This window comes from Cherax quadricarinatus, chromosome 75, assembly GCF_038502225.1.
Source record: "Cherax quadricarinatus isolate ZL_2023a chromosome 75, ASM3850222v1, whole genome shotgun sequence".
Classification (NCBI taxonomy): domain Eukaryota; kingdom Metazoa; phylum Arthropoda; class Malacostraca; order Decapoda; family Parastacidae; genus Cherax; species Cherax quadricarinatus.
In genome coordinates, this window is record NC_091366.1 from 20,367,632 (window position 1) to 20,392,776 (window position 25,145).

The following is a 25,145-nucleotide window of genomic DNA, read 5'->3' on the forward strand; positions in this document are numbered from 1 at the left end:
TAATGATTATGGTATTAAGGCTAAGTGACTATATTATAGTTGGTGAGTTTAGCAATTTGAATGCTTTTGTTTTGGCACAATACATAGTGTCTATATTGGAGTATCAGAGGCAAACTTATGACTAGTTAGGATTCATTATTTTAAGATTTAGATCCATATTTCTGTGTTTATAGTCAATGGGTGAGTGAGTGTAAGTGTGAACCACTAGGTGGTTTTCATGTAGTTAGTTGACGGGGTGTATCAGGGAGATAAGATGTTTTCTAACTGTAGTTTTGAAAGTGATGAATGTGTCTGCAGTTCTAGAGTTTTCAGGTAGGGTGTTCTAGATTTTAGGGCCTTTGACACACATTGAATTTTTGTAAAGGTTTAGTCGCACACGGGGAATGTCGTAGAGATGTTTGTGTTTGGTGTTATGCCTGTGGATCCTGTCACAACTATCAAAAAAGCATTTTAGGTCAAGGTTAATATTGGAATTTAAGGTCCTGTAGATATAGATTGCACAGTAGTATGTGTGGATGTAGTGAGCAGGGAGTAAGTTTAGATCTATGAAGAGTGGGGGAGTGTGTTGCCAGGGATAGGATTAAGTGATTATTCTTACTGCGGCTTTTTGTTGGGTTATTATTGGCTTTAGGTGTGTTGTTGCATTTGATCCCCAAGCACAAATAGCATAGGTGAGGTATGGATAAATGAGCGAATGGTATAGTGTGAGAAGGGCAGTTTGCGGCACATAATACGGTATCTTGGAGAGGATCCCCACCATTTTGGATACTTTTTGTTATGAGTTGGATATGGGTGCTGAAATTTAGGTTGTTGCCGAGGTATAGACCTAGGAATTTGCCCTCATTATGTCTGGCAATTAGAGTGTTGTCGATCTTAATGTTAAGTTGTGCAACACCAAACATAATGCAGTAGGTTTTGTCAGTGTTAAGTGTAAGTTTATTGGCTGTCATCCAAGTCAATATTTTGAGCAGCTCCTTGTTGATAATAGTGTTGAGGGTGGCAAGATTAGGGTGGGAGATGACGTAAGTCGTGTCGTCAGCAAAGAGAATGGGTTTCAGGCATTGGAATACGTTTGGAAGATCATTAATGTAAATGAGGAAGAGCAGGGGACCAAGGACACTTCCCTGCGGAACTCCAGTATCAAGTGGCAGTGTTGATGAGGCTGTGTCTTTAATTAACCCTTTGGGGGTCGACAGGTCCTCTCAGAGACTTGTTCTCAGGGTCGGCCAAATTTCAAAAAAAAAAAGTTATTTTTTCTTATGAAAAGATATAGTATCTTTTCCCAATCATAATGACACCAAAAGTATGAAATTTGATGGAAAACTTATGGAATTATGCTCTCGCGAAGTTAGTGGTCTTGGCGATGTTTACGCATCGGCGATTTTGCCCACTTTGAGCCCTATTTTCGGCCAATTTCAGTGTACTAGTTGGCAAAAATCATAACTATTTTGCTAAAACTCCATTTTTTATATCGAATGAGTACAAGAAACTATCCATTTACCGATTTCAACTATCGAATAAAGTGGTCAGAATTTAGCAATTTTGCCAATTTCACACAAATTTCAAAAGAAGCCAATTTCTGAATAGGGTCCAGAATAAACAAGAAAGACATTCCAAGCACTAAAATAACAAGTTCTCTGTTCGTTAGTCACATCCCCAGGCCCCTCTTATATTTCTTAGGCTTTCCACTTTGAACTTTTACTCTTATAAAAAAAATAAGATTTACTGTTATGCAGAATACTGCATTAGTGCAGGAATGGTATAAATAATATCAGTGCACTTGTGAAAAAATATTTGACTCACCAGTTGATGTGTATTGGACGCTTGACATGATTTGTTTAATTTTGAACTTTGGTAAAAATCGAACATTTCTGCTACTTTGAGCTCAATTTCAAGGTACTTTTCATTGTAAAACCAGTCAAAATCATCGCAATTTCTGTAATATGTCTTCCATTCTATAAAATGAGACCAAGAAAACTTGAATACAACAATAAATACCATACGAAAATACAGTGCAAAGTCGCTGTTTTAATCCAATAACATGGTCAAAGTTTTTTTTTTCTCATTACGCACTGTGTGCAGCAGGATTTTTTTTATACTGTGCACACTGACCACATAGACCCATTCTTTCAAATGAAGGCCTACCAGCTTTCTCTCACTAGATTTGAGGGCACTACAATTTAGGCATACTAGTACGTCAAAAACCCTGGGTCGTAAGATGTACTAGAACGTCCGAAACCCACAAAGGGTTAATGGTGATATACTGATACCTATTAGTAAGGTAGGATTTGAAATATGCAAGCGCATGGCCTCTTATACCATAATGGTCAATTTTGTGGAGTAGGATGCAGTGGTCTACTGTGTCAAACACTTTTCTTAGGTCAACAAAAATTCCTAGCATATATTCCTTATTTTCCAATGCTGTGTAAAGCAGATCTAGCATTTTTACAATTGCATCATTAGTGCTTTTATTTTTCCTGAATCCAAATTGGCAGGGGTTGAGTATGTTTTGTGCCATTATAAATTAATATAGTCTCCTCTGCGTGAGTTTCTCGAAGATTTTGGATAGCAATGGTAAGTTTGATATTGGCCTATAGTTGTTACATCTGTAGGGTCACCACCTTTATGTATTGGTGTAACCCTTGCTGTCTTGAGTAGTGTTGGGAAAGTGCTCGCTTGTACAATAATGGTTGGATGTGAGACAGATTCCCTGAGTTATTTTTGAGTGACTTTATAACTGTGGTGACCTCCGTGGGCTCAGTTGGTACAAGATAGAAGGAATTTGGAAAATTCCCATCTAGGTAGACCCCGGCACTGGCGTTGGTACATTGGATTTTACTGGCGAGATTTGATCCTATGTTTGAGAAGTCGTTTATCTTGTTAGCTGTATCAGTGGGATGCAGTGGTGTTTCATTAGGTTTAGTTAGGACAATATTCTTGGTTTTTTTCAGTTTGTGGGTCCCCGGAATCTGGGAAAGTGTTTTCCAGGTCTTTTTTATATCTCCTCTTATGTCAGTGAATCTGCTGGAGTAGTAAAGTTGTTTGGCTTTCTTTATTACTTTGGTGAGAACTGATGAATATTGTTTAAGAATATCTTTGTGTATTAAACCCTGTCTATATTGCTTTTCATATTGGTGTTTCTTATCAATGGATTTCAGAATGTTGCTGATTAGCCATGGGCAACCAAGCCATTTATTCGTGATCTGTTTCGTTTTTATAGGACAATGTTTGTTGTATAGTCTAAGTATTTTGTTAAGAAAAATGTCTGTCCATTCGTCAATACCATTGGCACTGGAGAATTCTGTAGGCCAGTCAACAGTCTCTAGGTCTGCTGTGAAATTCCTTATTGAGGCCTCGTCACGGAGTCTAAATGAAATTTTGTTGTATTTGAGTGGTGGCTTACTAGTGTTTGTTAAGAGGAAGGTAGAGTAGTGGTCTGTAGTGCTGTCTGTGATTATCCCTGATTTAAGGGAGGCTAGTATATTGGTCCAAATGTGGTCTATTATGGTTGCACTTGTCTCAGTCAGCCTGGATGGTTTAGTTATTGTCGGTATGAGAAGTGTGTTGTTCATATTGTTGATGAAATCAGTTACAGGCTGATCGTCTGGTAGGCCAAGGTTGATATTGAAGTCTCCAGCTAAGAGAAGGTGGTGCTTGTTCATTTGTCTGTTTGTTATTAGTGCCTTTAGATTCTCACTGAAATTTGGGATGTTTGTGTGGGGTATCCGGTAAATTGCACCGATTGTTGTAGGCGTCTTAAGGTTCTTTACAGTAAAATTAGCAAAAATGTATTCCCCATATTCAAAACTAAATCAAGTGGTGCTAATACAAGATAGTTGGTTAGAGTAATAGATTGCAATACCACACCCAACTTGGTATGGTCTGCAGTTGTGGATTGCTGTGTATCCTGGTAGTGGGTAGATATCTATTGTGTCCTGCTTAAGCCAGGTCTCAGTAAGAATAATGCAGAAGGGTGTCTTTAGCGACTCAAGGAGTGCCAGGAGGTCATCATAGTGTTTGCTTAAGGACCTGATGTTGTAGTTAAGAACTGATAGACTTTGAGCAGTGTTTATGATAGTGCTGGCTTGTGATGCTGTATAATAAAGGCAGTTACTTTCCAATAAGTTTTGACTGTGTTAGGTTATGGAGGTTTAGATCAGGGTCACCGTGATCATTCATCTTGTAGGTTTAAATAGTGGTAATTTATATCCTGTATTGTGCGGCGAGTTCTAATACTGATATCTGTAGTAGTGGGAAGTTTGGACAAGTATATAGCTAAAGCACTTTGGTCATATAGAGTATAGTCACTAATAAACATAATGAAGGTGATATTGTCTATGTGTTGTGCTAGAATGAGCTAAAGTACAACTAGGTATAAACCAATAATATAAAAATACAAATTAAAATGGTACAAGACTCTCACTTGTAATTGCACTAAGTTCTAATATAAGTAGTTAACAAGAACAAGAGTATAACTAGATTGAAACTGACAAGATAAAATACGCAAATTAATGTACCAAAAGAATAAAATAAAAAAATAAAAATGGCAATGACTTGGTTATAATATGATAGTAAGATGGTACAAAGGATAATATAAAGGTTGGAGGTGAATATACAAACTTGAAAATTTGGCAACAAAAGGTTAAGAAAAGTATAAAATAATGATAAATGTACAAAAGTAAAACTGACTGGTAGTAAATATGGTGTTTAATAAAATTTTAATAAGTAATAATGATTACAAAAAATATTAATTAATAAAAATAAAATGAAAAAAGAAATGTTTATTTCAAGTATTAAATTTTAAGAACAGGTATTTGGATTCAATATTGTACTGGTAGTTTTACTAGAGCTTATTTGTCAGTACAAGGTATTTAACCCTTTGAGGGTCGACAGGCCCTCTCCGAAACTCGTTCTCAGGGTCGGCCAAATTTCAAAAAAAAAAAATTATTTTTTCTTATGAAAAAATAGAGTTTTTTTTTCTAAACATTATAGGATAAACAAAAAAAATTTACCATCAATACTTACGGAGATATGGATGCATGAAGTTTGCAGAAAATGAGCCGCGTATGGCAACAGCGGCGACTGCCGCTCACCCGGTAAACTTTAGTTTACTTGTATTTGAAGGTTTGTTGTTTTTTTCACTATTTTATTTTTTCACATAACTTATGTGGCCTATGAGACCAAAGTAAGGTGCAATGTACATATATACACTCGTTGTATACAACACAATAAGCACACAAACATAATTATCAATACAGTGGACCCCCGGTTAACGATTTTAATCCGTGCAAGAGGGCTCATCGTTATGCGAAATAATCGTTATGCGAATTAATTTTCCCCATAAGAAATAATGGAAATAAAATTAATCCGTGCAAGACGCCCAAAAGTATGAAAAAAAATTTTTTTTACCACATGAAATGTTAATTTTAATACACACAAACTGAAAAAGGCATGCACAATTACATGACACTTACTTTTATTGAAGATCTGGTGATGATTGATGGGATGGGAGGAGGGGAGAGCATTATCTTCTTACTGTTTAGAAGGGGAATCCCCTTCCATTAGGACTTGAGGTAGCAAGTCCTTTTCTGGGGTTACTTCCCTTCTTCTTTTAATGCCACTAGGACCAGCTTCAGAGTCACTGGACCTCTGTCGCACAACAAATCTGTCCATAGAGCTCTGTACCTCCCGTTTCTTCAAGACTTTCCTAAAATGGGCCATAACATTGTCATTGAAATAGTCACAAGCACGGCTTGCAACAGCTGTGTCAGGGTGATTTTCATCTATAAAGGTTTGCAGTTCAAACCACTCTGCACACATTTCCTTAATCTTTGAAGTAGGCACAATGGATTCCACAACTGGCATAGGCTTCTCAGGGTTAGCCCCAAACCCTTCAAAATCTTTCTTAATTTCCATACTAATTCTCACCCTTTTTACCACAGGGTTGGCACTAGAAGCTTTCTTGGGGCCCATGGTCACTTATTTTCCAGAAACACCACCGAAAACACTGTAATAATACGAAATATTCCGAGTGTATGCTTGGATGTTACCGCGGAGGCTGGCTGGTAAACAATGGGACGGCCGGCACATGTGAGGGCACATTGGACGCGTCTTGGACGAAAATCGGTATGCGGGTTTTTAATCGGTATGCGGGGCAAAAATTTTGCGATAAAAGTAATCGTTATGCGGAAAAATCGCTATGCGATGCCATCGTTATGCGGGGGTCCACTGTATATTGTTTACAAAACTTGTTTACAAAAACAAACAATACAAAACATTGTTTATTATTATTGTTCTATAATATATATACCAATATACAGTCACTGAACATATTCCTATTAGTTCTGCAGCTTGTGGAACTCTGAAACATGGTGTCATACACAATGGTGTTTTATCTTTCTCCCTCATTCTATCTCTTTCAATCTGTCTCTCTCTTTCTATCTGTCTGTCTATCTCTGTCTCACAGGTACACATAAATACAAGTATACATAGTATAAATTACCTAGGATAACCCAAGAAATCCAGACAAAGTGCTATACTCTGCTTGAAGATGTGAGTAAAAGTGATGACACAGTCTTGTGGCTCTCTGAGACAGAGAGCTAGACGGATAGACAGATAGACAGGGAGCTTGACAGACAGACAAATAGACAGACAGAAATGTTAGTGTACCAGTACCAGTGTACTAGTGTTCCACCCTCCTCCTCCTCTTCTTCCTCTTCCTCCTCTTCCCCCTACTCTTCCTCCTCTTCCCCCTACTCTTCCTCATACTCTTCCTCTTCCTCTTCCTCCTCCTCCTCTTCCTCCTCCTCCTCTTCTTCCTCTTCCTCCTACTCTTCCTCTTCCTCCTCCTCCTCTTCCTCCTCCTCCTCTTCTTCCTCTTCCTCCTCTTCCCCCTAATCTTCCTCCTACTATTCCTCTTCCTCCTCCTCTTCCTCTTATTCCTCTTCCTCCTACTCTTCCTCTTCCTCCTCCTCCTCTTCCTCCTCCTCCTCTTCTTCCTCTTCCCCCTACTCTTCCTCCTTCTCCTTCTCCTCCTCCTCCATAATGTAAATTACCAGGAGTCAGCAGCTGTCAAAATGACATATTGTCTCATTACTCACTTCCCCCTCCCGCCTGTCAAAACAATGGGGTCGGATGCTGCTTCCCTTCCTCCATTCTATCTAATTATCTTTCTCCCTCATTCTATCTGTCTTTTTATCTCTGTCTCACAGGTACACATAAATACAAGTATACATAGTATAAATTACCTAGGATAACCCAAGAAACCCAGACAAAGTGCTATACTCTGCTTGAAGATGTGAGTAAAAGTGATGACACAGTCTTGTGGCTCTCTGAGACAGAGAGCTAGATGGATAGACAGGGAGCTTGACAGACAGGCAAATAGACAGACAGAAATATTAGTATACCAGCAAAAACAAAGGGAGGGAGATGTTTATCTCATCTTTTGGCATCAGCTCTACCCTCATTTACCCTCATCAAACGTCAGCACTTATCAGATGTTATCTCCCCTTATCTTGTTACTGTCATGGGTGAACATTTATTATTACATATTATTATTATTATTAATACCTATTATTATTATTATGTATTATTATTATGTATTATTATTATTATGTATTATTATTATTATGTATTATTGTTATCATTACGTATTCTTCTTCTTCCTCCTCCTCCTCTTCTTCCTCCTCCTCCTCCTCTTCTTCTTCTTCCTCCTCCTCCTCCTCCTCCTCTGCCTCCTCCTCCTCCTCTTGCCTCCTCCTCCTCTTGCCTCCTCCTCCTCCTCCATTCTTGGAACAAGTTTGAAGAGTTTGTAGTTCATAATCACAATCACTATCATCACCAATGCTCACATCTGAGTCTGGGATTTTGGAAAATAGGAGTTTCCTCTTTGATTCTGGTACAACTGAACGTGAACAAGATGGCCCAGCACCAGAGGTGGAAGGCTGTGGGTTGTCTGGGTTTTCCTCACTATTACCCATATTATGGTCATTAGTTTCGGTCAAAACCTCACCAGAACCTTGAAACTCATCTTCACTGTCACTTCCATCTGTATTAGAACTGTCACTGGGGAACAAAAGTGTCCCAATTCGCTGAGGAGTGAGGAACTTCTTACCACAGGGCACGGTGGAAATTGTGTACTATGATGGCATTCCCACAATGCACCACTGGGTCCCAGATTTTTTTCCTACTGCGCACACCCACCACACAGACCCATTCTCTCACATCTAGGCTTATCAGCCTTTTCCTGTGAGATTTGAGGCCGCTAGAATTTATGCGTACTAGTACGACAAAAACCCCTACGCGTAAGACGTACTAGTACGATCAAAACCCTCAAAGGGTTAAGAGTACTCTAAGATAGTAAATGTGGTATTAAAACAGGTTATGGTAATTAAATTAATGTTAAAAATGTTAAGAGTAAATTGCATTGATAGTAAAAATGGTACAGGAGGGCCCCGCTTTACGGCGTTTCACTTTACGGCGTTCTGCTAATACGGTCATTTCAAATTATGACCAAAACTCGCTATACAGCTCCCCCCACCTGACTTTCTAATACGGTCACCGTGCCCCATCCTGTCTGTTTACATTCTTCGTGAGCTCAGTAAGCACTAAGTCTCTCCATTTTGTCTGGAAACTCCAAAATTTCAAATGTTTTTAAAAGTTATTTCATATTTTATATATACTCTGATAATTATACTTATGTATACCTGTACCTAAATAAACTTACATACTGTGCTGGCATGCAGGTACACATTAAAGTCAGTAAGAGTGTCTTATGTCTCCAGACGTCATATTAGTAATGATAATCATAATCATCGAGTCATTTAAATGTCGTATATTACGTTAATATACACATTTTCATTAATCCATCTATGATATTTTTTTCAAAATTATATAATAAACATGATGCATAGCATATAAATAAGATAAATACACCCCACAGTAGAATAAATAAACATAAATGTGAGATGTGGTAGCAGACGACTTGCACAAATGACGCCATATTAGAAATGATAATAATAATAATAACAATACTCACCGAGTCTCATTAAATGTCGTATATTACGTTAATATACACATTTTCATTAATCCAACCATGATATTTTTTTCAAAATTATATAATAAACACGATACATAACATAAAAAGATGATAAATACACCCCACAATAGAATAAATAAACATAAATATAAGATGTGGGAGCCAGATAACTTGTACAAGTGATGGCAAGAATAACATTTTCTCTAATCTAACATAAGAGAAAATGAGTTACTGGGGGTAACTGTAGAAAATTATTCCTTTCGTATGTATGTAAGTTTATTCATGTATACACAAATACAGTTACATAGATTATCATACATAACATATGTGTAGAGAACCTAGGATAACCCAAAAAAGTCAGTGTGACTTATTTCCATTGCCTTCACTGAGAGCTTCATTTCTTCTCAAAATGATGTTACATGAGAATGGGAGTGTTCTTTTTTATTAATTCTACCGTATCAATGTAGAGACAACCTGTACACAATGTAACTTGTACACAAACCAGACGTGTACACTTTGTTTGTTTACAAAACTTACGTTCGCCTGGTTTGTTTACATAACTCTGCGCCTGTCCCCTCTCATGTACTCATTCTTTCTCTCTCTCATTTATTCGTTTTATCTCATTTACTTACTCCTGACCCTACATTAAGACTACAAATATTTTAAGGTAAGTAATGAGTGAACTGTATATACATTTTATCGCTCTGGGATGCTTAAATATCATAGAATATATGTGCAAAAATTATAGGGGGATAAGTCTGTTGAGTATACCTGGTAAAGTGTATGGTAGAGTTATAATTGAAAGAATTAAGAGTAAGACGGAAAATAGGATAGCAGATGAACAAGGAGGCTTTAGGAAAGGTAGGGGGTGTGTGGACCAGGTGTTTACAGTGAAACATATAAGTGAACAGTATTTAGATAAGGCTAAAGAGGTCTTTGTGGCATTTATGGATTTGGAAAAGGCGTATGACAGGGTGGATAGGGGGGCAATGTGGCAGATGTTGCAAGTGTATGGTGTAGGAGGTAGGTTACTGAAAGCAGTGAAGAGTTTTTACGAGGATAGTGAGGCTCAAGTTAGAGTATGTAGGAAAGAGGGAAATTATTTCCCTTAGACAAGGATGTGTGATGTCACCGTGGTTGTTTAATATATTTATAGATGGGGTTGTAAGAGAAGTAAATGCGAGGGTCTTGGCAAGAGGCGTGGAGTTAAAAGATAAAGAATCACACACAAAGTGGGAGTTGTCACAGCTGCTCTTTGCTGATGACACTGTGCTCTTGGGAGATTCTGAAGAGAAGTTGCAGAGATTGGTGGATGAATTTGGTAGGGTGTGCAAAAGAAGAAAATTAAAGGTGAATACAGGAAAGAGTAAGGTTATGAGGATAACAAAAAGATTAGGTGATGAAAGATTGAATATCAGATTGGAGGGAGAGAGTATGGAGGAGGTGAATGTATTCAGATGTTTGGGAGTGGACGTGTCAGCGGATGGGTCTATGAAAGATGAGGTGAATCATAGAATTGATGAGGGAAAAAGAGTGAGTGGTGCACTTAGGAGTCTGTGGAGACAAAGAACTTTGTCCTTGGAGGCAAAGAGGGGAATGTATGAGAGTATAGTTTTACCAACGCTCTTATATGGGTGTGAAGCATGGGTGATGAATGTTGCAGCGAGGAGAAGGCTGGAGGCAGTGGAGATGTCATGTCTGAGGGCAATGTGTGGTGTGAATATAATGCAGAGAATTCGTAGTTTGGAAGTTAGGAGGAGGTGCGGGATTACCAAAACTGTTGCCCAGAGGGCTGAGGAAGGGTTGTTGAGGTGGTTCGGACATGTAGAGAGAATGGAGCGAAACAGAATGACTTCAAGAGTGTATCAGTCTGTAGTGGAAGGAAGGCGGGGTAGGGGTCGGCCTAGGAAAGGTTGGAGGGAGGGGGTAAAGGAGGTTTTGTGTGTGAGGGGCTTGGACTTCCAGCAGGCATGCGTGAGTGTGTTTGATAGGAGTGAATGGAGACAAATGGTTTTTAATACTTGACGTGCTGTTGGAGTGTGAGCAAAGTAACATTTATGAAGGGGTTCAGGGAAACCGGCAGGCCGGACTTGAGTCCTGGAGATGGGAAGTACAGTGCCTGCACTCTGAAGGAGGGGTGTTAATGTTGCAGTTTAAAAACTGTAGTGTAAAGCACCCTTCTGGCAAGACAGTGATGGAGTGAATGATGGTGAAAGTTTTTCTTTTTCGGGCCACCCTGCCTTGGTGGGAATCGGCCAGTGTGATAATAAAATAAAATAAAAAATATGTGTGGGTGGGTTGGCCTGGTATGGTAGCCCGGCTGACTACCATACATACCACACTTGATTTTTTACAATAAATACTACTCATCTCACCCTATATTTTAAGGTAAGTAATGAGTGAACTGTATATACATTTTATCGCTCTGGGATGCTTAAATATCATAGAATAGTATGTGTGGGTGGGGTGGCCTGGTATGGTAGCCTGGCTGACACCATACATACCACACTTGATTTCTTACAATAAATACTACTAGTCTCACCCTAGATTAAGACTATAAATATTTTAAGGTAAGTAATGAGTGCACTATGTGTGTATTGTACTTTTTTATTGTTTTTTGATGCCTGGTTCTATTGCTAACTTAATATATGTTAGTGTAAACTTGTTATCTAGTGTTTGTATGCATTTGTAAGTGGAAAAAAAGGGTGTTCCACTTTACAGCGGTTTCCGCTTTACGGCGGTAGCCTGGAACCTAACCAGCCGTATAAGTGGGGCCCTCCTGTATTTGATAATAAATTTGGTAAGTAATAGCAATTAATAGTATTGAAAGAAATATGAGGTTGTAATATAGACAGAGAAAGTATTAATTGAGCAAATATTTAAGCAAACAATAGAAATTAAGAAAATTATATAACATAAGGTGACTTATGCTTACTAGTAAAATCACATTACTGAGGTAGTTGATTTTTTGATTACTAAGAGATTGTACTGTGAAATTTGAACAATAATGAAGCAAAACATACACTACACTACGTAGGCTTTTAGGTTGGACATTGTTTAGTTATTCTCTGTAAGATTAGTATCCCTGAGAAATCGAGATAGATCATTCTCGTTTGTGACTGTGTACAGTTGACCTACATTTGTTTTCCTAACCAGAATTTTCCCAACCCGTGTGAAGCATTGGTGTATTGGAATTTGTGAAATTTTGAGTAAAATATGCCAAATATACCAATTTCTGGGCACTATATGGGGTAGTGCTGATAGATAAATAAGAAGCTTATGCTTAATTGATAGAATGGAAAACTTACAAACAAAACAGTAAAGAATTTGGTCATACTGAGGCATTAAACTGACCAAAACATACACTGAAGTGATCAAAATCTTAGTTACTTAATGTGCTTCCCAACCTTTATCATACCTGGATGATTTAGTAAGATATAAATAACACTAACAGCACAGTAAGTGGGTAAGTACACAGTAACAGCACAGTAAGTGGGTAAGTACACAGTAACAGCACAGTAAGTGGGTAAGTACACAGTAACAGCACAGTAAGTGGGTAAGTACACAGTAACAGCACAGTAAGTGGGTAAGTACACAGTAACAGCACAGTAAGTGGGTAAGTACACAGTAACAGCACAGTAAGTGGGTAAGTACACAGTAACAGCACAGTAAGTGGGTAAGTACACAGTAACAGCACAGTAAGTGGGTAAGTACACAGTAACAGCACAGTAAGTGGGTAAGTACACAGTAACAGCATAGTAAGTGGGTAATTACACAGTAACAGCACAGTAAGTGGGTAATTACACAGTAACAGCACAGTAAGTGGGTAATTACACAGTAACAGCACAGTGAGTGGGTAATTACACAGTAAGTAGGAAATAATATAGAAACAGCACAATATGTGGGAAAAAAACAGAAACAGCATAGTAAGTCAGAAATAACTGGGTTTAACAGAACAGCACAGTAATAACACTGCATAACATCAGAACAGCACAGTAATAACACTGCATAACATCAGAACAGCACAGTAATAACACTGCATAACATCAGAACAGCACAGTAATAATACTATATAATAGCAGAACAGCATAGTGATAACATTATATAACAGTGCAGTAATAACACTGAATAACAGAAGAACAGCACAGTAGTAACAAAGTGTAACTCTACATAACATAAGAATAGCACAGTAATAACACTGTATAACAAGAACAGCACATTAATGAAACTATATAACAGTGGAACAGCACAGTGATAACATTATATAACAGCACAGTAATAACACTATACAACAGCAGAACAGCACAGTAATAATACTGTATAACATCAGAACAGCACAGTAATAACACTGTATAACATAAGAACAGCACAGTAATAACACTATACAACAACAGAACAGCACAGTAATAACACTGTATAACATCAGAACAGCACAGTAATAACACTATACAACAACAGAATAGCACAGTAGTACACTGTATAGCAGCACAGTAATAACACTATATAACAGCAGAACAGCACAGTAACAACACTATGTAACAGCAGAACAGCACAGTAGTACACTGTATAACAGAACAGCACAGTAATAACACTATATAACAGCAGAACAGCACAGTAATAACACTATATAACAGCAGAACAGCACAGTAGTACACTGTATAACAGCAGAGCAGCACAGTAATAACACTATATAACAGCAGAACAGCACAGTAATAACACTATATAACAGCACAGTAATAACACCATACAACAGCAGAACAGCACAGTAGTACACTGTATAACAGCAGAACAGCACAGTAATAACACTATATAACAGCAGAACAGCACAGTAATAACACTATGTAACAGCAGATCAGGACAGTAATAACACAGCATAACAGCACAGTAATAACACTGTATAATATCAGAACAGCACAGTAATAACACTGCATAACATCAGAACAGCACAGTAATAACACTATATAACACTATAGAACAGCACAGTAATGGCACTATATAACAGCAGAACAGCACAGTAATAACACTATATAACAGCAGAACAGCACAGTAATAACACTATGTAACAGCAGATCAGGACAGTAATAACACAGCATAACAGCACAGTAATAACACTGTATAATATCAGAACAGCACAGTAATAACACTGCATAACATCAGAACAGCACAGTAATAACACTATATAACACTATAGAACAGCACAGTAATGGCACTATATAACAGCAGAACAGCACAGTAATAACACTATGTAACAGGGCTCTGGTGGCCTGGTGGTTAACGCTCTCGCTTCACACGGTGAGGGCCTGGGTTCGATTCCCAGCCAGAGTAGAAACATTGGACGTGTTTCTTTCCACCTGTTGTCTATGTTCCCCATCAGTAAAATGGGTACCTGGGTGTTAGTCGACTGGTGTGGGTCGCATCCTGGGACACTGACCTAAGGAGGCCTGGTCACAGAACCGGGCCGCGGGGGCGTTGACCCCCGGAACTCTCTCCAGGTAAACTCCAGGTAAACAGCAGAACAGCACAGTAATAACACTATATAACAGTAGAACAGCACAGTAATAACACTATGTAACAGCAGAACAGCACAGTAATAACACTATGTAACAGCAGAACAGCACAGTAATAACACTATATAACAGTAGAACAGCACAGTAATAACACTATGTAACAGCAGAACAGCACAGTAATAACACTATGTAACAGCAGAACAGCACAGTAATAACACTATATAACAGTAGAACAGCACAGTAATAACACTATATAACAGTAGAACAGCACAGTAATAACACTATATAACAGCAGAACAGCACAGTAATAACACTATATAACAGTAGAACAGCACAGTAATAACACTATATAACAGCAGAACAGGAAAGTAATAACACAGTATAACAGCATATAATATAGAACACATATAACAATAACAGAAGTTATCAGTGTGGTTGTGTGTTTGTTGAAGCTTCACTCAAACAAACAACCTGCAGCAGTTATTATGGTAATTACTTAATAACTGTCACTAACAAGCATCTGACAAACATTATAACACAGTTGTAACTACTATAATATCTAAAATTACCTTGGGTTATAGAGGTTGTTAAAATTACCTTGGGATATAAAGGATGTTAAAGAGGAAAGGTAACAAGGTACTACTTTGACTTCGTTATTGTTGTTAAGAGTGACAGCTTACTTGTAAATATGGTATAAACCTTGGTAATAAATACCGACAAGTTGGTTTAGAAAGACACGTAAGCAAACACTATAACATATTTATTAGAAAACGTTTCGGTCCTGGGACCTTGATCACTTCTAACATACAGAGGTAGAAAGACATTATATATATAGGCGGAGAGTGAGATGTGACGCACGTGACCTGAGGAATGTCATAAGAACATAAGAATGGAGGAACACTGTAGAAGGCCTACTGGCTCATGCGAGGCAGGTCTTTATCAAAACAACCTCTACCTATGATGAGGACGGGTAGACGATGAAATCATGTGACTCCTGTGTTCTTGGGTTGGTGTTGCTTAAGTATCATGTATGCCAATGTTTTTGAAATTTTGTAGTTTCCAGTGTTGCTTTCTATAGTGTCAGTGACTGCGATTAGTGAGGCTTCTAGGCACTGTCAGCATCTGAGGTCTGGATCGGTGAGAACGAGTTGTGCCTCATTCCAGTTCACCAGATGCCCCGTGGAGTCTCTGTGGAGGACACAGGCGTACCTTACATCGTCTCTGTTAGAGGCATTTCGATGCTCATTCAGGAGGACTGCGAGATCTCTGCCTGTCTCGCCTACATATTTCTTGGGACAGAACCCACAGGGGATAGTGTAGATGCCTGCTGTAGAAGTTAGAGGTGTGGGGCTGCGTTTCGTAGTGAGGTCTTTGATAGATGATGTGTTTATGGTGGAAACGTTGATGTTACTCATACCAAGTGCCCGGCGAGTATTCGTGGCAACATCGCCACATGGGAGTGCTATGAACTGTTTAGGGGGCTGTTCCATGGGCAGTTTGTTGAGGATAGCTTGTGCCTTGAGTCTGCAATCTCGGATGAAGAAAGATGGGAACTGAAGATGTGTAAAGGCTTGTGTTATGTAAGTGCATTCTTCTTCTAGAAAACAAGGGCTGGAGATGCGAAGAGCTCTCAAGAAGAAGCCAATGAGGACTCCTCTCTTAGTGCGGGCGTCTTGGTGTGAATAAAAGTGTATAAGATCGTCCTTGTTGGTAGGTTTTCTATACACTTTGAAGAGAAGTTTGTCACTGTAGAGATCTGCACAGTAGAACGTCGAGGAAAGGAAGTTTGCCATCATTTTCGAGTTCAAGTGTAAACTTTATTGATGGTTCAACTGCATTGATCTTGTTGAGAAGGGCCTGGATATTGAGACGTCTCAGATAGAAAACCAATATATCATCAACGTATCTTAGCCAGGTAACGGTGTTGGGAATGAGGGTGCTGAATTTCTCTGTCTCCAGGTTTTCCATGAAGAGGTTGGCAAGCACAGCACTGAGCGGGCTGCCCATTGCCATCCCAAAGCATTGTTTGTAACAGTTGTCCTGATACTTGAAGAAGTTGAAATTAACACAAAGTTCCACTAGATTGATGAAATCTAGAAGAGGTAAAGGGAGGTCGTGGTTTTCAGTGAGCCTCTGTCTCAGAATGTTGATTGCAGTGTCAGTAGGAACGTTGGTAAAGAGGGCTGTGACATCGAAGGAAGCCATGCTTTTGTTTTTGACATTCAGGTTGGAAATTAGGGAGAGAAGGTCACCTGAGTGTTTGAGGTGGGCTTGACTTATGTTGCCCAGAAGCGCTGAAAGGTATTTGGCAAGGTGGCCGGCTAGTCTGTGTGGTGCACTCCCTATGCCCGAAGTGATAGGCCGTAGTGGGATGCCAGGTTTGTGTGTCTTAGGAAGGCCATACAGGCGTGCTGGTTTTGGTTGACCTGGTAAAAGTTTAAGTAGTTTTTTGCCTTGTTCTGATTTTCGTAAGATGCTACGAGCCTTTTGAAGGAAAGTCTGGGTACTCTGAAGTAGCATTGATTCCGATACAGGCTGGTATGTGTTGGCATCGTTGAGAAGATTTAAGACTTTATTGTTGTAGTCGACAGTGTTGAGTAACACCACACCACCTCCTTTGTCAGTGGTTGTAATGACGATATCGTCGTTGTTGGCCAAGTTCCTGAGTGCTTGGATGTATCTTCTGGGAATGACCGGTCTTGAAGGCTCAGTAGCTGCAGCAGTGATAATTCCTTGGACAAAGCCCTTTTGAAACTCGGAGTCTCCAAAAGGTTGGTTCTTGGTTACCATATCCACCAGATTATGTTTCTTGTTGATGCCAGTAGTAAACTTGAGCTCTAGGCTGAGGGCTTCTGTCTCGGTGATGGTTAGTGTATAAGAAGATAAGTTATTTATGATTTCTGGTCGTCCCATTTCACTCCATTTGCTGTGGGAGCACAGGTCTTGTAGTTTTCGTGATAGCTCCATTTCTGTTGGATGTTGGCAGTGGTAACTTGGCTGAGTATATATTCTGCAGTCCTTCTGTCAGGAGTAGGAAGTGAAGCACGAATCTGAGTGGCACGTAATGAGGCCTCCTCCTGAGCATGTCGCAGTTCATCAGAGCTTTCTCTAAGGTAGGCGTAAACAGCAGGAGAGAAAGGGTGTCTAGATGTGGTCAGTTGTCGAGGAGTGGACCATGGTACCACCATCTCAGAAAGACAGTCTTCTAGGAAGATGTGTCAGTTCCGAAGACTATTAGCTTTGAGTAGGAGAGAAAGGTATTCTCTGTATGCTATGTCCATAGTGTGTTGCAGTGTCAGACAAGATGGTATAAACCTTGGTAATAAATACCGACAAGTTGGTTTAGAAAGACACGTAAGCAAACACTAACATATTTATTAGAAAACGTTTCGGTCCTGGGACCTTGATCACTTCTAACATACAGAGGTAGAAAGACATTATATATATAGGCGGAGAGTGAGATGTGACGCACGTGACCTGAGGAATGTCATAAGAACATAAGAATGGAGGAACACTGTAGAAGGCCTACTGGCTCATGCAAGGCAGGTCTTTATCAAAACAACCTCTACCTATGATGAGGACGGGTAGACGATGAAATCATGCGACTCCTGTGTTGTTGGGTTGGTGTTGCTCAAGTATCATGTATGCCAATGTTTTTGAAATTTTGTAGTTTCCAGTGTTGCGTTCTATAGTGTCAGTGACGGCGATTAGTGAGGCTTCTAGGCACCGTCGGCGTCTGAGGTCTGGTTCGGTGAGAACGAGTTGTGCCTCATTCCAGTTCATCAGATGCCCCGTGGAGTCTCTGTGGAGGACACAGGCGTACCTTACATCGTCTCTGTTAGAGGCATTTCGATGCTCATTCAGGCGGACTGCAAGATCTCTGCCTGTTATATACGGTGCCAAGAAGCCTCACTAATCGCCGTCACTGACACTATAGAACGCAACACTGGAAACTACAAAATTTCAAAAACATTGGCATACATGATACTTAAGCAACACCAACCCAACAACTCAGGAGTCACATGATTTCATCGTCTACCCGTCCTCATCATAGGTAGAGGTTGTTTTGATAAAGACCTGCCTCGCATGAGCCAGTAGGCCTTCTACAGTGTTCCTCCATTCTTATGTTCTTATGACATTCCTCAGGTCATGTGCGTCACATCTCACTCTCCGCCTATATATATATAATGTCTTTCGGTCCCAGGACCGAAACGTTTTCTAATAAATATGTTATAGTGTTTGCTTACGTGTCTTTCCAAACCAACTTGTAAATATAAACAGAAACTGTAAGTTCCCAAATATACGAGGTGGACTGTCCCTCACTAAGCTCCAGTAACAGCGGGACACCAATACTTCACCTCAGGTGGTAGTGATGGTGGTAGAGGGTGGTAGTGATGGTGGTAGAGGGTGGTAGTGATGGTGGTAGAGGGTGGTAGTGATGGTGGTAGAGGGTGGTAGTGATGGTGGTAGAGGGTGGTAGTGATGGTGGTAGAGGGTGGTAGTGATGGTGGTAGAGGGTGGTAGTGATGGTGGTAGAGGGTGGTAGTGATGGTGGTAGAGGGTGGTAGTGATGGTGGTAGAGGGTGGTAGTGATGGTGGTACAGATAACCTCTCCTCCCTCGCCACTCCTCGCAGTCTTCCATACACCAACAAGAGTCTTCAATAAAGGTAAAAGTGATGTTTAATGCTCATTTACCAATTTCATTAGTCCTTTATATTTATTTCTCATTATTTTCTGTACTTTAAACTATTGTTATTCTCTATAAAATGTTTTTTTTGTCAATACTTTTGGATGTCTGGAATGGATTAATTGGATTTACATTATTTCTTTTGGGAAACATTGCTTCAGTTTTCGTCAAATTCAGTTTTTGTTAGACTTTCTGGAACGAATTAATGACAAAAACTGAGGTTCCACTGTATTGGTAATATAGTAGCAATATGGTACCATATTATTAATATGGTAGCAATATGGTACCATATTATTATTATGGTAGCAATATGGTACCATATTATTATTATGGTAGCAATATGGTACCATATTATTATTATGGTAGCAATATGGTACCATATTATTATTATGGTAGCTGTTGCAACCCCTGAATGGGTTACAATGATTATTATGTATATATAATGTATATTACCTTTTCATTTAATTTTATATTGCTTATATTTGCGATAATAGCTAAATCGTAAATGTATGACTTTATATTATTATTTGACTGCTATATTGTTATTTAGCTTATGTTGTTAGGATGTATATAAAATGTGCTCAATTAGTCTTGATTGTCAAACTACTGTAATTATCGCTTGTCGCTTGTTATACTGCCGGCTTCTGAGCTGTGCTGCCCACGGAGCTATCACGTGATCGAGGGGGGGTGTCCTCACCTCTCGTGAAGTAGTCAGTCTGCTGTAGACTCGCTTGCTGGTTGGACAGATTGTCTGTCTCATTATTCTTGTTAGTTCTGTAGAACTTTGTTCACAGAACATTATAAAGACTTAGTGATTTTCGACGTTGTACTGAGGTTGTGTGTCACATAGACACTCTGAGTATCTCAGGTCCTTAGCTATAGCTTCTGACCTAATTTTGTACTGGTTCCTGTGTATTGTCACAGTCACAGTTTTTCCTATGCTGAACATAGATTCAGTATTATGGGAGTTTTGTAACTTGTGGAGGATCTGCAGATGGTCCCTACTTAGTGTCGTTATATTATCTCCTTGTTCCTGATTCTGTGTCGCAGTCGCTTGATATTGCATTGCTATTGGGCTTAGCATTCTTTGTTGTTCAAGCAGACTGTTCGGGTTGCCAGTCGGTCAAGAAGTTAGTTTATTTGAGGACTTTGTCAGTCACTTGTTTAACCCTTTGACTGTTTCAGGCCCCTCTCTGAAACTGTCATTCTATGTCGCCAAATATTCGAAAAAAAAAAAAATTATTTTTTCTTATGAAAATGTTAGGAATACTTTTACTAGTGTTTTAAGCCTAAAAAAAAATTTTTGCCATCAGTACTTACCGAGATATAGAGCCGCAAAGTTTGCAGAAATTGACGTGCGTACGGCAACAGCGGCGACTGCCGCCCACCCGGTATTCTTTTATTTACTCTAATTCAAAGGTTTCTTGCATTTTTCAATATTTTTCTTTTCCAGGTAACTTATGTGGCCTGTGAGACCAATGTAAGGTGCATTGTTCAAATATACACTCATTGTTTACAACACAATAACAGAACAAACTTTATCACTATTAGTTTGTGTATACACTTTGTTTACACAAACAAACAATACAAAACAATGTTTATTACTATTGTTCCATAATATATATACATATGTACAGTCACTAACCACGTTCCTAGAACTGCTGCAGCTTGTGGAACTCTTTGAAACATGGGTATATGCAGAGGGGCACTTCACACTCCTCACACATAAAACGAGTGTCTCTGCGTGTTTGTGGGCGTTTTGTGGTATGCATACATACATAACACCTCTTCTGAGCATTTTTCTTGGCAGTAGTAGGAGGCAGTTGTATGGGGTAGTGATCACCAGGCCTCAAACGAGATGACGTCTGTGGGCGCTGGTCTATTGCAGGAGTTGCTCCTTTGTACTTTGCAATTATTTGTCTGATTACTGACAGGCAAAATTCACCATATTTTGGTGTTTTGTTGGTCTTCAACTTGTATATGTTATAAGCATTTAGCATAGAGATATCAACAAGATGGAAAAAAAGTTTGATATACCACTTATAACTCTTGCGTACACAGTCTGCAAACCCAATCTGCATGTCACATTTGTCCACTAAGCGCATATTGAGGTTGTAGTCCATGACAGCTGCAGGCTTTAGAATGGGTTCATTGGTCTCTCTGTTGTCCCTGCCACTGGGTACCATTTCGTTTGTGTGAACTGATGTCAACAATGTGACATCACGTTTGTCATGCCACCGAAATGCCATGATGTCATTGGCAGCAAAGGCTTGCACCTCACCTCTGCGAGTGCCAGCGTCGAACCTTGGCATATGTTTGCGATTACCATGCACTGTGCCACACACGTCTGTCAAGTTCACTCGCAAGAAATCACTGAGTAAGGGGCTTGTGTACCAGTTATCAGTAAATAACATATGCCCCTTACCAAGATATGGTTCCATCATTGTTCGAACCACATCACCAGAGATACCCAATAACTTCATGGTATCTCTCAAAGTATTACTGCCAGTGTACACAATAATATCTAAAACAAGACCACTTCTGCAATCACACAGTACAAATAGCTTTATACCAAAGCGTTTCCTCTTGCTTGGTATATATTGCTTGAATGAGAGTCTTCCTTTGAATAAAATCAAGGACTCATCAATAACAAGCTTCCTGAAGGGATAAAAATACATGCAGCACTTTTGTTTCAGGTACATAAACACATTTCTTATCTTATATAACCTGTCGCTTCTGTCAGGCCTGGTTTTGTCTGAAAAGTGTAACATACGCAACAGTATCAGGAAACGATTGACACCTATAATGTCACTAAAACCTGGAGTTGAAATCAGGCGATCTGTTGTCCAGTATGTGGTGACAGTGTGCTTATACACATGTGGCATAAGCATTATTGTGGCAAAAAACAGGTACATCTCTGCCACAGTTGTCTCCTTCCACTTGTGTAGCCGTGATTTTGGTGAGAGAATTGTATTTGCCATGGTGTATTCACAGTATGTGTTGGTTTCCCTGACAATGATGTCCATCAGGGGTTCATCGAAGAATAACTCAAAGCAGTCCAGTTCACTGGCATTGTTCCCAAGTGGACAAGATGGCTTTATTCCACTTTGTGTTTCATCAAAGTCATGGGGACTGGGAACAAACTCGTCACCGTCCTGCCAATCCCAGATGCGGTCTGCTGGTGGGGTCTGGATATTGTACCGTGGTTGTGGCTGTGGTTGTGGCTGTGCAGGTTGTGGTGGTGCAGGTTGTGGCAGTGTGGGGTAGGGTGAGGCTGGTTGTTCTGCTGAGTCAGCTGCGTGGCTAGTAGCGTGGCACGGTGATGGTGCCACATGGGCCGTGCCACCCTCACTATCACCACCACTGCCTCCTCCCTCACTGTCACCATTCATACCCATCGTTACAATATCGTCATCTTCACTATCAGGTCGTGGTGTTGGGCCACGGGATGTGCTCCCAGAGTTTCTCCTTCCCCTTGGAACAACATATGAAACACTACCAGACCGCATGCTACGTCGTACATACTGGCGCTTCACTGGGGAATATTCACTCTCACTGTCACTAGAACTGCTTTCAATGACTTTGAAATCACTATCACTATCACTGCTATCATCAGGGTGTTGTACACGACCAAATAGTTTCCTCTTTCGTCCTGGTACAGGCGAAGGTGAATGTGAACAAGCCGGCACAGCACCAGAGGTCGAAGGTTGTGGGTCATCTGGGTTTTCGTCACTATTTACGTTATCCTGGGCACATTTTTCGGTAACACTCACTTGAAAACCCTTGAATTCACTGTCACTGACACTTTCATCGCTGTTAGAGCTATCACTTGGGAACAAAAGACCTCCAATCCGCCGAGGAGTGAGGAACTTCTTACCGAGAGGCATGGTGAAAATGGACTGACAACATGGCGTTCCCACAATGCACCGCTAGGTCCCAGATTTTTTTCACAGGGTGCACACCGACCACTGAGACCCATTCTCTCCCGTGTAGGCCTATCAGGCCTTTGGCGCTCGATTTGAAGCCGCTAGAATTTGTGCGTATAAATACGTCAGAAACATTGGCTCGTAAGACGTATTTATACGTCGGAAACAGTCAAAGGGTTAAGTCTTATTCGAGTCTTGAGACATAGCTAACTACTTAAGAGCACTTACACGCATACACACACTTACTTGTACATATTTGTAATATCTTATTAAATATTAATGTACCTGACGGTACTTAAGAATTATAAATGTGATATGTGCTTTCAGCACAATAATATTGAACTCGAGAGATTGATTTTATTTTGATTGCTGTAATTAATTTAATTTGATAATATACCTCTAGACAACTTATAGACTTAATAAATTTATTAAATTTTAATTTCTCTAGTTAGTAGCCTACCAGTTGTAATCCTAAAGCGCTATTGAACCATACTGAATTTTAATGGATAATTGGACAAGGATACTGACTACTTGTTACGAAAACCCAGTAACAGGCTGGTTGCTAGAAGGGCAGTCCTTTCTAGTATTCACTGGAGATCTCTAAGCTTTTAGAATCGCGTTTTTTGTAACAAATGGGGGCCTGTCCGGGAGGCTCTTGATCCAAGGTGTTGGAGAAATTGTCCAGTTTGACATACTAGTGAATCTGTGATCAAACACTTTGAGTACTTTCCTAATCTGAAGACTTTGAGTTTAGTCTTGTACAACATACCAGGTGGATGTATGTACCTGACTGAGTCTCTTGATCCAAGGAGATGGAAATACTGTTGTTGAGCTCTAGCTCTAAGACATCCAACACTAAAATTCCTATTAGGATTATAGTTTCCCATAATCACTCTCTCGTAGTACAATTATTTTCGTGATGTATGCCAAAGTGAATCAGTTAATTGATACTCTGACTTTGTCTGAGTTAAGTACATTAAAACTTCAGACGTGTTGGCAAGTAGCCAAATATCTCGGTGTGACATATAACAGGAATTACACCGCTGAAACTGTCAGAGCATTAATTAAAGATATATTGTTTCCTGCTCATACAGAGATGTCTGATTATGATTCAGATTCAGAAAGCTTAGTGTCACAATTAGGAAGTATGGCTCTATTTGAAGTTGATGAAAGAGCAACTAGAGCAGAAGTGAGCCTAGTGTCTGAGCCTAGTGTAGCTCAGTTCTTGCTCACGCCTTCCCTCACTGACACTATAGTACAGAGTGTAGCTGGTAGTATGACACAGCCTAATACTAGTACAGTGTATACTACACCTGTATTTACTTATCCTAGACCAGATCTAGAGACGGCTGGACCAAGTGTCCGACCTAAGGACCGTCCAGACCATGTTAATTTCCCTACTCCTCCATTACCTACTGGTCCTATCTCTCAGGAACAGTTTGAGAGGTTGGAACGCCTCCTTATGTTGCAGACTGCACAAATAGAGGCACAGAGGAAATTGAACGAAGAAGATTTCCAAAGAGAAAATGTTCGTCTGTTAAGACAGCAGACTGATAGATCACAGGACACATTTAATGTGCAGAAAGCTGCATCCATGGTTCCTAAGTTTTTTGAAAGTGACTTAGACACATATTTTGATGTGTTTGAGAACCAGGCACGTGCTATGAACTGGCCACGTAAGCACTGGGCAACATTGCTGCATACAGCATTGACAGGAAGAGCTCAAACTTGTACGGCTGCTTTGCCATTTGCCAAGCACATTAGTTATGACGCTGTCAAACAAACAATTCTAGAGACGTATAACTTGTTACCTGTAAGTTATCAAAGAGCATTTCGTACATTACAACGACGACAAGATCAAACTTGTGTAGAGTTTGCTCGTGAGAAAAAAGTTGCATTTGAGAGGTGGTGTAGAGCTGCTAAATGTACCAACTACGACAGTCTTGTTCAGTTGTTACTACACGAAGAGTTAAACAACTGTATGCCT

The 25,145-nt window shown here is 39.7% G+C and overlaps 1 protein-coding gene across 2 annotated transcripts in view; it reads right to left on the reverse strand.

Moving 5' to 3' along the window:
* LOC128691944 (uncharacterized) overlaps window positions 1–25,145 on the reverse strand; it is a 176,180-nt gene that overhangs the window by 133,805 nt on the left and 17,230 nt on the right. The gene's annotated exons all lie outside the window — the stretch shown is intronic.